The 15,029-nt window shown below is 38.2% G+C and overlaps 1 long non-coding RNA gene across 1 annotated transcript in view; it reads left to right on the forward strand.

The window, feature by feature from the left end:
* LOC140621446 (uncharacterized) overlaps positions 1-15,029 on the forward strand; it is a 349,277-nt gene that overhangs the window by 66,332 nt on the left and 267,916 nt on the right. Inside the window, exon 3 of the long non-coding RNA XR_012021127.1 lies at positions 2,730-4,055. This is a non-coding gene — a long non-coding RNA (uncharacterized lncRNA). The remainder of the gene's footprint in view (positions 1-2,729; positions 4,056-15,029) is intronic.

A 15,029-nucleotide genomic window follows, 5' to 3' on the forward strand; every position in this document is an offset into this window, starting at 1 on the left:
AGGTGGTTTATTTTTCCTACACTGCGTGTGAATAGAAATTATTTGTGGACATCTGAGTAAAATAAAAATGTAAAGTCTAGAGCTTTAGTCAAAATTGACTAAATTCATAAACTAAGATCCAGAAAAGAGAAATGTCTTCCATAGGTTGTACAGTCAGTCACCCAGGTCCCAAATCTGGAAAATGGCTCAGACAGCATTGCATTATTGCTCTCACAGTTGTCATAATGAAATGATGTCATAAATTGCAAAACAGGTAGGAACTATCTTATATGTAGATAGCTATTTTTTTTACATTTTTCCAGCTGAGATAATTTTTTAAATTAGGTAGATAAAATATTTTCCACTTTAGTTTTCTGTTAATGTTTATAAGACAATTGTAAAGGATATATATAGGGATTTCTACTTTCCTATGGCTAGTGTTCAACAACTTTTCTCCACAGCCATTTATTATTCAAACTCCTTCTCCATAAATGTTACAGAAATAGCTTAAGACACTCGGATATCTGAAATGCTACCATCAATGCAACATCTTAGTATTTATCTTAGGGTAATTTTTTTTTTTTTTTTTTTTTTTTTTTTTTTGCTAGGTTTTACACTCTTTACTCTTCCCTTTCCCCTCTGAGTTTGTCTCCATGTTATTCTGGTCATACCTGCAACTTTTAAATGTGCTTCCTCTCACTTCTGTGTGAACAGTTCTTTAACAAATATTGATGTTCTTAATTTTTATTCTATAGCCTACTATTCTTAGTATAAACCACCCCATGGTTGAGGGTGATCATATTTCCTAGAATAAAAATATTTGGATAATTCTGTATGTGAATTACATGCACACACATACACAAGAAAGGACAGTGAACTTCAAATTCCACTTGTTTACTGTACTTTCTCAACCATCCACAATTAAGGGTACGAAACACATACAAATGATGGTCAGAGGTAGCCTCACAGGGATATAACACCTCTACTGAGGTCTAAAGCTCCAGAATGATTCAGTTATGTGACTATATCTGGAATAATTTCTTAAAGTTCTATTTTTTAGTAACTATCTTCATGTGGTACTATGTTGATAAAATTTCCTGCTAAAGGTTCATTAAAACAAAACAAAACAAAACAAAATGAGAAACCAGATTCAAAAACTTCTCTGATCTCCCTTGGTTTATGGACTGACCTCACTTTCCCATTTAAGACTGACTTGCTACAATTTAAAACTTTACTCTCAAACTCAACAGTAACATTTCCTCTCTCACCTTCCCAACTGTGTAGCACAGATTAGTCTTACCTTGAGCTAATGAAAGATGGAGTTAAGCAGAGAAAATTATGGTCTGTCTTTCCCAAACTTCTCTTCCCTCCTTTTGTGTACTGAGTCATGAGTTAGGAAAGGGAAACTCCAATATTTTCTTACTCCCTAGCATGGGATTGCAGTCTTTTCTTTGCTTGATATAATCATTATATTCCTTGTCTATGAGCTCCAACAAACCATGACAAAGTATTTGTGTGCAGCTCCCCTAGGCATTTTTACATTTGTGGGTTTGGCCCCATCTCTCAGCTGACCCTTAGCTGATGAATTCCTTTAATGTTTATGTCTGTTTTGTCCCTTCATTCCTCAAATCTGTAGGTGTAATGGCAAGGCTATATCCCCCAATTGTATTTACCCTTCGAGGTCCTGTGGGACCCTGCAGAATGCTTCTCCTGTATACTTAGAGAAGGTGTTTCTGCTCCTTCTCATGTCTTGCAGCTTACCCATACACACACATACATATACATTCTCTCCCCTCTCTCTTTCTTTTCTCTTTCCAATTCTCCTTCCTTCTGTTCATTTAGCACAGGAGAATTTCAGCAATCCTTGTTCCAAGCAGATGTATAAACAAAGAATGAAAACTGATTCCTCTTCTTGAAGCCTTTACCAAACTTTCAAAATAAAATTCATAGAGCCCCCTTCCATGTCTCCAAAGTGGGAAGGCTTTCCATGAACAGGAATCTCTCCAAAATGTCAACCATAGTATTATTTTCCAATGTTCATTCTATAGTAATTGGTAGGGATGAATGAGCAGGGTTAACATATGTCCTTTCTCTAACTGGCACCTCTCAATAATTCCAATTTCTGGTGGCTCTCTGAATTTAGAATGTTAAGTACTTAAAACAAGGTACTGTCAGCTTACACCATAATTTGAGAATACAAGAAACCATCCACATTTTGTTACACTGGATCAAAGATGATTCATGGGAGAGAACGCAGTAGTTGCAAAGGCCCTTAAGTGCCATTCTCTTCTGGCATCTTAACAAACTCTGACTTCACCTTTGACATTTAACTGCTGAAAGTTTTCAAGCCCTGTCTCTTCTGCCCCACAACTGGCAAAGCTGATAAGAAAGGCTGGGTGCTCCCTCCTTTGGCAAGAGTAGGAAATTCAAACCATGCAAATCGCAGGCCCATTCACAGGAACATTCACTCAAACAGATCCCCTAATTTCAAGAAAAGCCTAACTGGTCTCTTTTATCTGTTACCTCCAGGCTCTGCTTTTGGACCTGCTCATAAGATAACCGTTTTTTTTTTTGTTTTTTTTTTTTTTAAAGAAAGCTTCATTATGTGAGTAATAAACCTTTCTGTATCCTCTCTCTCTGTTTTGTGGGGTTTTTTGTTGTTGTTGTTGTTGTTTTTGTTTTTTGTTTTTTTGTAAAAAAATCACTTTTTGTTTAGGTATAAATGACATATAACGTCATGTTGCTTTCAGGTGTACACATGATTCAATATTTGCATATATTATGAAATGGCCATAATGCATACTCCTAACTACACTCCTGCAAAGAGAGAGAACCTGTACCTGAAGCAAGCCAGGGAATAATCTTTATGATGAATCCTTTGAGAACATACCTTGCAGGAACATGGTAGGCCTGGTAGGAGTTGACTAGTTCCTGATGAAGACGGCCACCTCGGAGCACTCCCATACCCAGCTGATGAAGCTCGACGGTGAGTCAGGTGTCAAATTTGTTGTGGAGGCCAAGAATCTGGGCAGGCAGCCCAAACTGGGAGAGGGCCTGAAGTAGCTGGCCAGGTCACCCCAAAGGGCGGGGCGTCAGTGGACAACGGAGGGAGCCTATCGTTTCACGGGCCAGGGAGGTGCACCTGGAGATCTGGCCGAAAGGCCTGGAGGAGGCTCAGCACATCAAGGAATCCGACCCAGTCCTCTCGTACCATGAAACTGCGCGGCGGGAGAGGAGTGTGCTCGATCCGCCCAGGCCTCCCAACACGCAGCAGCGCGCGGCTGCCTCACTCAGAAGCACAAACACGCCGCGAAGACCTGCAAGATCTGGTGTTTTCGGCCCACCGCCCGGACCCTGACATTCTCACCCGCGGCACCAAGGGCGTCTAGTACTCCAGCAAGATCAAGGACAGCGGGGCGGCCGTCGGACACCGGACACCGAGGAGGGGGCGCTGCGTGAGGCCAGCGCATGTGACGTGCGCCCCGACGTCCGCCGTCCGGCGCTGCGCGCTGATGTCACGCGGTGCGCCCCCCCCCCCCCCCCGCGGGGCGCTGAGGGTCCGGCCGGGCCGTGGGACCTGTGTCCTCTGCGGAGTGCCGAGAACCAAGCCGAGTGGCGGGGGGCGTCTGTGCTGCCCTCAGCTGGAAGCGCCGCCACGTCGTTGAGGAGTCCCAGGGAGCCGTGTCCCGTGTTTGCCATGGAGGCCGACCTGCCCTTCAGCGAGGCCTCCGCCGCGAGCACGTGTGGCCACTGGCAGGCCCTGCCCGGAGACCCCTTCGACGAGGGGCCGGGCACGAGGGCTTGGAGGACGGCGTCCTGATGCTGGGGAACTCTCTGGACTAGCCGTAGGCAGGCCCCTGGAAGGCGGCCCGGCGCGCACGGACCTCCGGGGGGCCCCGGGGCCCGCTAGTGACCGACCGCCGCGACCCTCGACGCCGCCCAAACACGCGGCGCGGCGCCTGTCGGGTTCCGGGGCCTGGTCCGCCCCGGCGCACTGTTCGGCGTGAACGCCCCGTGTCCTGCCCCGGGATACTGATTTCGAGATTTCAGAGGCCGCAGAGATGCCTTCACAGCAGGTACTTATTTGGCCAGTGGGGGGGAGGGGAGGGGATGGCGCACCAAGCCCTTTTTTTTTTTTTTCTTTTTTTTCTTTTTCATTTCTTCAGAGGGAAACTCAAACACCCTTTCTTTTCTTTTCTTTTTTCTACCTTTTTTTTTTTTTTTTTTTTTTTTTAATGCACCAAGAGGTTTATTTGTGCAAATAGCTCATATGGATTTTCTCATATGGGAAGAGGATTAAGCAGGTACACATCTTCTTTGAACAGAGATTAGAAGGTGGAAACTCTTGTGTGGTGTCACCATAAGCACCTCCAGCTATAGTAGTACCATTGGAATAATAAGTTTGATGTGGGGAAGATTGTGAGAAAAATAAAAAAATAAAAAATCACTTGCATGTGGCATAATCGGGCTTACTATCCTAACCGAAGTCCCACTTCCATGGGGTGAGTGAAACAATTGCACTGTAAGGAGGCTGGCGAGGGACCGCTACTACAGGGTCTGGCGGCGGCGGGTTCTTTCTTCTAATGCTTTTTTTGGTGACTTGGTTTTGCTGTCTCCTGGCGGGCTTTCACTTTGAGCTGCTGAAGGATGGTTTGTGCTTTGAACTGTGTTGCATCATGCTGCATTTGCCGAGCATGCCAACATCTCCCTTACAGATTTAGCTGACCGACATTGGCAGTTTCTGTTAATTGACATTTAAGGACAGTAGTATGGAATTAGGGGCCTCCTTAAAATGGCTGTAGTTCATGTGTGTTGTCTGGGAACTACCCTGGTGTCTCAGGGACAATCATCTGTCTTAATTCCAACATAAGCCGTAACTGCCTCTAACTCAAAGGAATGACTTTCATCCTGTGACCATTGATTGTGTGTCTCAACCTGGCACTGGTTGCCATCATATGATGTGCTTAAAGGAAACACTGTGTAAATAATTTTTTTTTTTTTTTATGATAGTCACAGAGAGAGAGAGAGAGAGGCAGAGACACAGGCAGAGGGAGAAGCAGGCTCCATGCACCGGGAGCCCGATGTGGGATTCGATCCCGGGTCTCCAGGATCGCGCCCTGGGCCAAAGGCAGGCGCCAAACCGCTGCGCCACCCAGGGATCCCTTAAAGGAAACACTGTGTAAATAAATGTGGACCCATCAGTGGTTGCTGATGTGGAGCAAGAGTAGTCACTATGTAGCATACTGAAGACCACACTCCTAAAACAAATAACACACTGTAACTTTTAAAAGTGCCTTTGTCTGTGCTGCAAAAAAATCCATGTAGTCTGGAATATAGGGAATAATACCCATAGTGCCCTCATGACACAGCTAAGGGGCTATTCAAAACCAATCTCAGTCGAGGGTTCTTAAACCCAATAAAGTTAATATTGCCATGGAAGAGCCTCTAACTCTATGACGCTGATTTGTTACTCTCTGGAGGAAGAAACTTATGTGAGCAGGATATAGATTCTGGATTCCCTCAAAGTATATCCAGAAACTACAAAACAAAACATAAACCCAAAAACCAAACCAGAGGTCCACAGTTTACTAAATTGGAGATCCAAACTTCACTGGAAATTCAAAATTTACTGAAAGAATTTCTACAACAAACAGATAAAAGAGTGCTAATTAAATTTTATGCCTTTACAACACAGGTACTGAATTAATTTTAACATCTGCTCACATACACCAATTGAAATATTTCATGGCCTTTATCTGTACTGAAGCTCAAATTTCAGTTATCCTTGGGGATCCTACTAAATTTCAGTATGGTGTCCCTTTAAGGGAAGTTACAAAATATAAATGGGGGGGGGGGAGTAGTATGCTTCACTGTAACTGTCAGAGCTATTACTTTGCTTAATTCCCCATTGTCAGAATACCCATTAACCTAAAATATCCCGGAGTGGCGTGGGCTCCAAGCCAATCAGTAATAAATTAAAATTAAGGTAAGTATTTGGCATTCACAATTAGATTTTTAAATGGGCTCCCCATCAACCTTTCTACTCAATTTCCTACATTTTCTGGTTTGAGAAACAGAGGTTTCTGGTTCATTTGGTTGAGCAATGGCTTGAACAGTGTGCTTCTTTTTAATCCACACTGCCCATTCAGTGTCCCTGACAAACTCAGAGTGGCAAAAGGGGAAGCCCCAAAACAGGCCATGAATGGAAGGTCTCACATTGATGAGGTGAAAAAGGATCAGGTCCATAGTGCCTTTGGTTATTCTCCATCACCTCATTTCAACCATGGAGGATCTTACTCCTTTAGTTATAGTTACTGGTAGTCCAAATTTTGATGAGGCATGGATTTGGTGAGAATATTTGAGGTGGCAAGTAGGATGTGCTGTAGAATGGAGGAAGAAGGAAGATGAGGATTCCCAGGAATACCATGGAAGTAAAGGATATTCTGTTTGAATTTATCTGTACAGAGAGTAATTCCTGAATCAGGAGACTTAGGCTATTTTAAACTTTCTCTACCTAAAGGCAGAGTGTAGCTTTTAGCAAAGGTTGTGTTTGTGTGCAATTCTCCTCTCTGAGTAGCTTTTAGAGAAGGTTGTGTTTTTGTTCAGATGTCTGTGATCAACTTCTCTTTATTCAAAACCACTTGAGACTCAGTTTGATGAATTTAAAGTAAGGAAGATTTAATTTAAAAAAAGAAAATACAGTGCTAAAAAACTAGGTACAAAAGAAATCGCTACCAGGTGTAAGATTGAGGTAAGTTGTCTACTTGAAATAAAACAGCACATTTTCATGCAACTGTTTATTGGTTATTTCAAGATTCTAAATTTAAGATATTAAATGATCCTTCTTGAGTCACTTTTTTTTATTAAATAGGTAATACAGCAAATAAAGATCATTTTTAACAACATGCTTTTAATTTTACAAATAATGATTCTCAAATAGATAATCTTATTAATTTTATTTTTCTATTCTTAATAGAGCATATGGACATGATTTGGTTTTCAGTTACTCAGGAAGTGTTTATTGAGTCTCTACTATATTTCTATGCCAGGAAAAAAAAAAAAAAAAGGTAACGAGAGGCAGAAAAATACTTAGGAAAATAAGAAAACACAAGCCATGGACTATGATCTATATTAAAATACTTTTAAACTATTTCTGTTTCCCCAGAGATGTTAGATATACACAAATAGTAGCTTGTGAACCTTTCTCAGAGCCATCATATTTAAATAAAATCAATGACTTTTTATCTGTCATAAGTCTGACAGAGACACATACTATTGATCTCTCTGTATCTCTAATGCCAACCTTGTCTGCTAAATGATGGGATCTGTAAAGATTTGATAAATTGGTGTTTAGTGAATGTGAGCCAATAAGGAAATAAACTCTTATAAAATGGAAACACATAGAAACATTTCTATGTGTTAAAAAAAGAAATTAAAAATAGTATATGTAGCTCTTTGTTTTAAAACCATTAAAGTTATCTTCTCTGGTAAGAGGAATATGATACCTAGATCATTTTGAGTTGAGAAGACCCAGCCTCTTCATTGATGGGATGCCAACTTCGAAGTAGGCCTGAGGGACAGCTGGTGTTTCAGGAAAAATAAGATTACTTTAACACTGATAATTTCAGCACAGAGTGTCATCTGTTTGGAGAATGTTTAATCAGAAGATATTGACTCCATTTTCCCAAAGAATAATAAGATGTTCTCACAAATGGAAGGATTTGGTAAGATACCTGAGGACAGGTTGAAAACAGGAAATTATCAGTGGGCGTCACAATGGGAACAATCTGAAGCTTCATCTTTACATGAAATTTACATCTTGAGCCCAGCTATCATTACAGAAACAGCTTTAAAATATCTGGATTATATCTTCACAGGAGTATTTTGTACCTCAAAGTTTATCTATTTTTGTTCTTTGTGATTATTATTATTTTCAAAAATGCACTGTCATTTTTATCAGTTGTTCCCATTGAAATGCTAAAATCATGACAATTGCCTCTACTTCATTTCTAAATAAAATTGTCTCCAAGATCTATCAATTCAACTCTACTTGCTAGTTTATTTGTTTCTACCCTATTTCAGAGTAACATCAACTATGGCCAGACTAAGACCCTCAGAGTAATGCTTCTTATAGTTAACTGTTCATTTAAGTGATCTGCAGATACTGGGAAAATGATAATGGGAGTGGGTCTGGAGTGGGTCTGAAATTCTTCATTTCTAATAAACTTGCAATTGTTGGTGCTGCTGAGTTCAGACTACATTTTAAAAAGGCTTTAGAGAGTTTACCAATGTCCCCACCACTGCTACAGATGCATCATTCCAAATAAATAAATAAACAAACAAACAAACAAACCAATACATGGAATAACTGTACAGAGAATAAAATTCTGATTTTTTCATATTTTAAAAATGTATTTTCTTGGAAATCGCAGAATTCACATTATAATTTACTCTGAATCTGCCTATAGAGTAATTTAGCTCATTTTCACCTCATGTTTGTATGTTTTTAAGAATACCCTATTTGGTGTTCAATCATTATCCTTTCCAAAAAAAACTTTCCTAGAAATTGTGTGACCATTATTATATAAATGCATATGAATCAAATGTGAGAGCTAAGAAACAAAAAAACAGAAAACTTAAACCTTTACTTTTTGTTGCAAAAAAAGTTGTTACTTTTTTTTATTTTAAAATATCTTATTACATAATCTTTTCATGGCACCATCAGGAGTGACAGAAAACATTATTCCCAGTTCCTAACCACATCCTGATTTTTTTTTCAAGTATCACAATGTTTATTGATAGATACAAGCATATAAAATCAGGGCATGAACATGACTTGATAAATTAAGTAGACTTAATTTCAATACTACAATAAGAGGGACCAATTCAAATTCTCACCATTTGTTTCACACCCACAAAATCACTTCAAGGACATTAACAATCTCCCAGAACTGATCAGTTTTGTGTAAGTAAACCATGTTTCTTTTAAAAAGACTTGTGCACTTGCCCAGGCTCAAGGATATTAAAATCTAGCACATAAAGCCCATTACTAGAGGTAGAAATACAGGCTGTATACTATTACAGCAACAACCATCAATTACAGTTAAGAATTTTTCTGTAACAACCAAGGGCCTATGCAAATAAGTTAGGCAAGCCAAACTGTCAACTGACTCCTTCTAATCTATTTTCTAACTTGAATATTTCTTTTGTCTAAGTTAGTTTCCACATTACTTCTGCAAAGATTGAAGACTTATTGCATACTCATGTACTCATTTATGTATCAGCAGTACACAATGTTGACTCTGATAGGTGCTATTTTATGTTTTGGAGCTATATTGATGTAGAAGACAGATACAGTTCTTATTCCTATGGGATTCATATCAGTAGGGGAACCAAAATATTTCAAAGGTTACACAGGTAAGTTATTGTGATTATGTTTTTCAGAATTCAGTGAGATTTTAAATGAGTAGAAGCTACTATTGATGTAGGAAAAAACATTAGGATTTGAAGCCAATGGCTAAGAAAGAATTCTTGAAACATCTTTGGTGCAAAAGGTGATTTTATTAAAACATGGGTACAGGTCTTGTGGGCAGGAAAAGTTGCACTGGGGGCATGAGAAGTGGCCCATTATATACTTTCAAGATGGGAGGGGATTAGGGAGAGCGTAAGTCTCTAAAGAATTTTGGAAGCAAGGTTTCCAGAACCTTGAGGGGGCTAGCTATTACTGAGAAAAGGTGATTTATTGTCATCTATTAAAACCTTAGTCATGAGGCCCTTCAGATGTGTATCGGTGGGCCATATGCTTGGGGGATGATTGCCAACGTGTATCTTGGGAGGCCTAGAGATAAATTTTCTAAAGGAATTTTTATGTGTTAAAGTAGACTTACAGGATCCTGGGGGTCAGGCTAAGGTTGTCTTTTGCCTTTAGCAAAGTTTTAACATTGAAACAGTTGAGTCCCTGGAGGAATGTTGCTCTGCCTTTTTCATGGACTTGTCAGTGTGCTGTAGATGGTAAGGAAATTTAATAATTTTTCTTCTGCCTTTGCCACATCATTAAAATTGGGATTAGTGTCTGTTTCAGTGAAGGTTTTCCTGAAGAAGAGACATTAAATTAAAACTTGAAGAATGAGCAGGATTTAGGCAAATGAAAAGTAAAGAGTATGTGTGACAATCTGAAGATGGGGATAATCAGAGCGTGTTTAACAGAGTGAATGCCAGTGTAGCTAAATGACAATGAATGTAGTTGAGATGTCTTGAAAGGAGTTTAGAGAGGTAGGTAGCAACTAGATTATACAGGATGATGAAGGTTGTGTATTGAATTTCTTTAATGTAAGCCTTTACTCACACTCTCTCTATTAGCTGAAATGATTTTTCTTAGCTCCTCTATCTGTGCTAATTCTCCTCATCCTCCCAAGTTCCACTACCTGGAACCTAATCATGATGGCTAAAATTTATTAAGTCTTTGTCATTTGTCAACTGCAATAGAAAATGCTTCAAGGACAGCACCTATTTATTTCCTAACTTTGTTATACATAGTGACTTTGTCATCCTCCTTTTCAAGATGTGATATGTGGAGAGATTGCATAAATTGTCCAGGATTATATGTGGCAGATCACATTACAAAGTCAGGCTGTCTGATCTAAAGATTGTTTAACCACTAAGCACTATTGGCTCTTTTAAAAGAAATTTAATTCTATTCACTGTGTTCTAACTCTTGACAATTCAACTGATATTCTGGGGTTCTTAGTCTTTAAGGTTCTTTCTTGGTATATATGACCTAGTGCCACCCACAACTTGGCATTAATTTCTGCCACTGAGACATTATGAAAATAACACGCAGGAGCGCCTGAGTGGCTCAGTTGGTTAAGCATCTGACTTTGGCTCAGGTTATGATCTCAAGGTCTGGGTATTGAGCCACACATTGGGGTCCCTGCTCAGTGGGAGTCTGCTTGTCCCTCTCCCTTTGCCCCTCCCCCTGCTCCTACTCTCTCTAAAATAAATAAATTCTTAAAAAAGAAAAGATTCCCCAATGACGCCTGGGTGGCTCAGCAGATGAGCATTTGCCTTTGGCTCAGTGCATGATCCCCAGCCCTGGGATCGAATCCCACATTGGGCTCCTTGTGAGGTGTCTGCTTCTCCCTCTGCCTGTGTCTCTACCTCTCTCTCTCTCGTGAATAAATAAAATATATTTTTTAAAAAAGGTAAAGAAAAGATTCTTTGGAAAAGAATACTCAAACCAACCAACTTTGCCTAGGATGGAGCTAGATCCACAGAAGGCTTCCAATTAATATTTTGGAGTAGATGCCTCAGTGACCAAATTTCAGATTAATTTGTGGTTTGGCTTTGATATGACCATTCAGAGGCACAGTCTCCCTGAATCATTTTAGACCAGGCTGGGACACAAAGAAGATAGCCATTGTCTCTTCCAAAGGTAGTGAAATCCAGTTTTGCCCCAAGAACCCTTCAGCACCTCCTAGTGAAGGAAAGAGAGGCCTGAGAATGAGGCTCTTCATTTCAAACAATATTCAAGTGAGCTCAATTTTCCACCTAGAAAATGTACTACATTTAGGAATCAATGGAACTCAGAATTCTAATAACCTGAATCTTTCTGGCATAACAAAATGCACAGTATTAATGACAATTAATTATATATCCATTTAAGAATTGGGATAATACTATTGAGCCCAAGCTTGCCTGTGTGGTGTGTGTGTGTATTATGTAGTATATATATAATACAGTTTCATATTAGTATATATATAATATAGTGTTATGTTAGTTTCATTTTGTATATGTATAATAAGGCAAAATTAAATAAATATAAATATATAAATGCAAAATTATCAGTGCCCTAGTTGGGGTACCAGTATCAAAGGAGAATCTATTGTGTATGTTAACCATTTCTTAAAAGAGCTCTTGCAAATTAAAATCATATTTATTAAAGTAATAGAAATGATTTAACCATGAGTTAATATCTGGAGACTTTTGAATTGAGATTTCTCTCCAATTCTTGAAATGGCTTACAAGCAAGGGAGCTTAATTAACAGGAACACGTGGCATAAATTTTCCTGTCTACTATCATTGGTATTCTGTGAACATAAGGAGGAAAATCCATAGTTTGTTCAAAATCACAGTTTTCTGAAATAAAATAGTGGTAATTTATATCAGGTGAGGAATAGTTAAGATGTTTTAACATTCTACGTCCCAAGAATAGTTCTTCCATTAAATATAAATGTTCTTAGAACTAGGTTTATCCATTGATACATCATTAAATTTAGTTGCTTTATTTTTAATATGCATATTTGTGGTTGATATTCTGGGTCTTTTGAATTTATTTCACCTTTTTTATTAGAATATTTACTTGCTCACTTTCCCTCTTAAAATTCCCATAATGAACATTCTTTAAATATCAGGGTAATAATATCATAATCTTCTTACATGAAGAAAAATAAAAAACACTTTGTTGTAAGAACTTATTAAAAATAGTTGTAAGAATTTGTGATAGCATTTATTAGTAAGACAATATATAAATATATATAGAGAGAATACACTGTAGAAAGTTACTTATTTTTTATTTGTGTATATGTATATTTAGAAATGTTTACCACAGTAAGTTCAGCTAGCATCCGTCTTCTTACACAGTTGCAATTTTTTTCTTATGATGAGAATTTTTAACAGCTATCTTTGCAATTTTCAATCATGTAATACCTTATTAACCAAAGTCATCATATTATGTGAATATACATTTTCTTATTTTATTTCAATTCCGGTATAGTTCACATAAAGTGTTATATTAGTTTCAAGTGTACAATACAGTGATTCAACAATTCTATGCATCACTCTTCTTCACAAGTGTATTCCTTAATCCCCATCTGCTGTTTCCCCATTGCCCCACCCACCTCCACTCTGGTGGCTATCAATTTGTCTATTTAGTTAAAAATCTGTTTCTTAGTTTCTGCCACTCTCTTTTTTTTTTTTTTTTCCTTTGCTCATTTGTTTTGTTTCTTAAATTCCCCTGATGAGTGAAATCATGTGTTATCTATATGGTATTTGTTTTTGACTGACTTTTTCACTTACCATTTTTCTCTCTAGATCTATCCACATCATTGCAAATAACATGATTTCATTCTTTTTTATGGGTGAATAATATTCCATTACACACAGTGTGTACCCGTGCAAGCATGCACACACACTACTTTTTTATCTATTCATTAGTTAGTGGATACTGGGCTGCTTTCATAATTTGGCTATTGTAAATAATGCTCCTACACACATTGGGGTGCCTGTATCCCTTTGAATTAGTGTTTTTGTATTTTGAGGGGTAAAAATCCAGTAGAGTGATTACTGAATCATAGGGTAGTTCTATTTTAAAGTTTTGAGGAAACTCCTTACTGTTTTCCACAGTGGCTGCACGAGTTTGCATTCCCATGAACAGTACATGAGTGTTGCTTTTTCTCCACATCCTAACCAACACCTGTTGTTTATTGTGTTTTTTATTTTTGCCATTCTGATAGGTATGGGGTGGAATCTCATTTTGGTTTTGATTTGTATTTCCCTGATGATCAGTGATGCTGAACATCGTTTTATATGTCTGTTGACCATCTGGTTGTTTTCTTTGGAGAAATGTCCATTCAAGTGGCTTGCCCATTTTTAATTGGATTATTCATTTTTTGGGTGTTGAGTTGTGAAAGTATATATTCTGAATACTAACCCTTTATTGGACATGTTATTTGCAAATATCTTCTCACATTCAGTAGGTTACCTTTTAGTTTTATTGATTCTTTCCTTTGCCGTGCAGAAGCTTTTTATTTTGATGTAGTATCAATTGTTTATTTTTTATTTTGTTTCTCTTGCCTCAGGAGACATATCTAGAAAAATGTTGTTACGGTCAATGTCAGAAACATTATTGCCTGTGCTCTTCTCTAGGATTTTGATGGTTTCAGGACTCACAATTAGGTCTTTAATCCATTTGGAGTTTACTTTTATGTATGGTAAAAGAGAGTGATCCAGTTTCATTGTTTTGCATGCTGCTGTCCAGTTTTCCCAACACCATTCCTTGAAGAGATATTCTTTTTTACCATTTGATATTCTTTCCTACTTTGTCAAAGATTAATTGACCATATAATCGTGGTTTTATTTTTGGTCTTTCTATTCTATTGATCTATGTGTCTATTTTTGTGTGACTATCATATTGTTTTGATTATTATAGCTCTGCAATATAACCTGAAGCCTGGGATTGTGATGCCTTCAGCTTTTTTTCTTTTCTTTTTAATATTTTATTTATTTATTCTTGAGAGACACACAGAGAGAGGCAGAGACATAGGCAGAGGGAGAAGCAGGCAGTGAGCCTGATGTAGAACTCAATCCCAGGACCCAGGGATCAGGTCCTGGGTCAAAGTTAGATGTTCAACCACTGAGCCACCTAGGCATCCCAGCTTTGCTTTTCTTTTTTTCAAAATTGCTCTGGCTATTAAGAGTCTTTTGTGATTCTGTGTAAATTTTATGATGTTTTTGTTCTAGCTCTGTGAAAAATGCTGTTGGTGTTTTGATAGGCATTGCATTAACTATGTAGATTGCTTTGGGTAATATAGACATTTTAATAATATTTGTTCTTTCAATCCATGAGCATGGGATGTCTTTCCATTTCTTTGTGGTCTCTTCAATTTCTTTCATCAATATTTTATAGTTTTCAGAGTACAGGTCTTTCACTTCTTTGGTTAGGGTTATTCCTGGGTAAGTTATCATTTTGGTGCAATTGTAAATGGCATTGTTTTACTAATTTCTCTTCTGCTTCATCATTAGTGCATGGAAATGTAACATATTTCCACCCATTGATTTTGTAGACTCCAACTTTACTGAATTTGTGTATTAGTTCTAGTAGTTTTTGGTGGAATTTTTCAGGTTTTCTATGTATAGTCTCGTGTCATTGGCAAATAGAGGAAGTTTTTCTTCTTCCTTACTAATTTTGATGCCTTTTTTTTCTTTTTGTTGTCTCATTGCTGTGCCTAGGACTTCCAGTACTATGTTAAATAACTGTGGTAAGAGTGGACATC

Source organism: Canis lupus, chromosome 30 (genome assembly GCF_048164855.1).
Source record: "Canis lupus baileyi chromosome 30, mCanLup2.hap1, whole genome shotgun sequence".
Classification (NCBI taxonomy): Eukaryota; Metazoa; Chordata; class Mammalia; order Carnivora; family Canidae; genus Canis; species Canis lupus.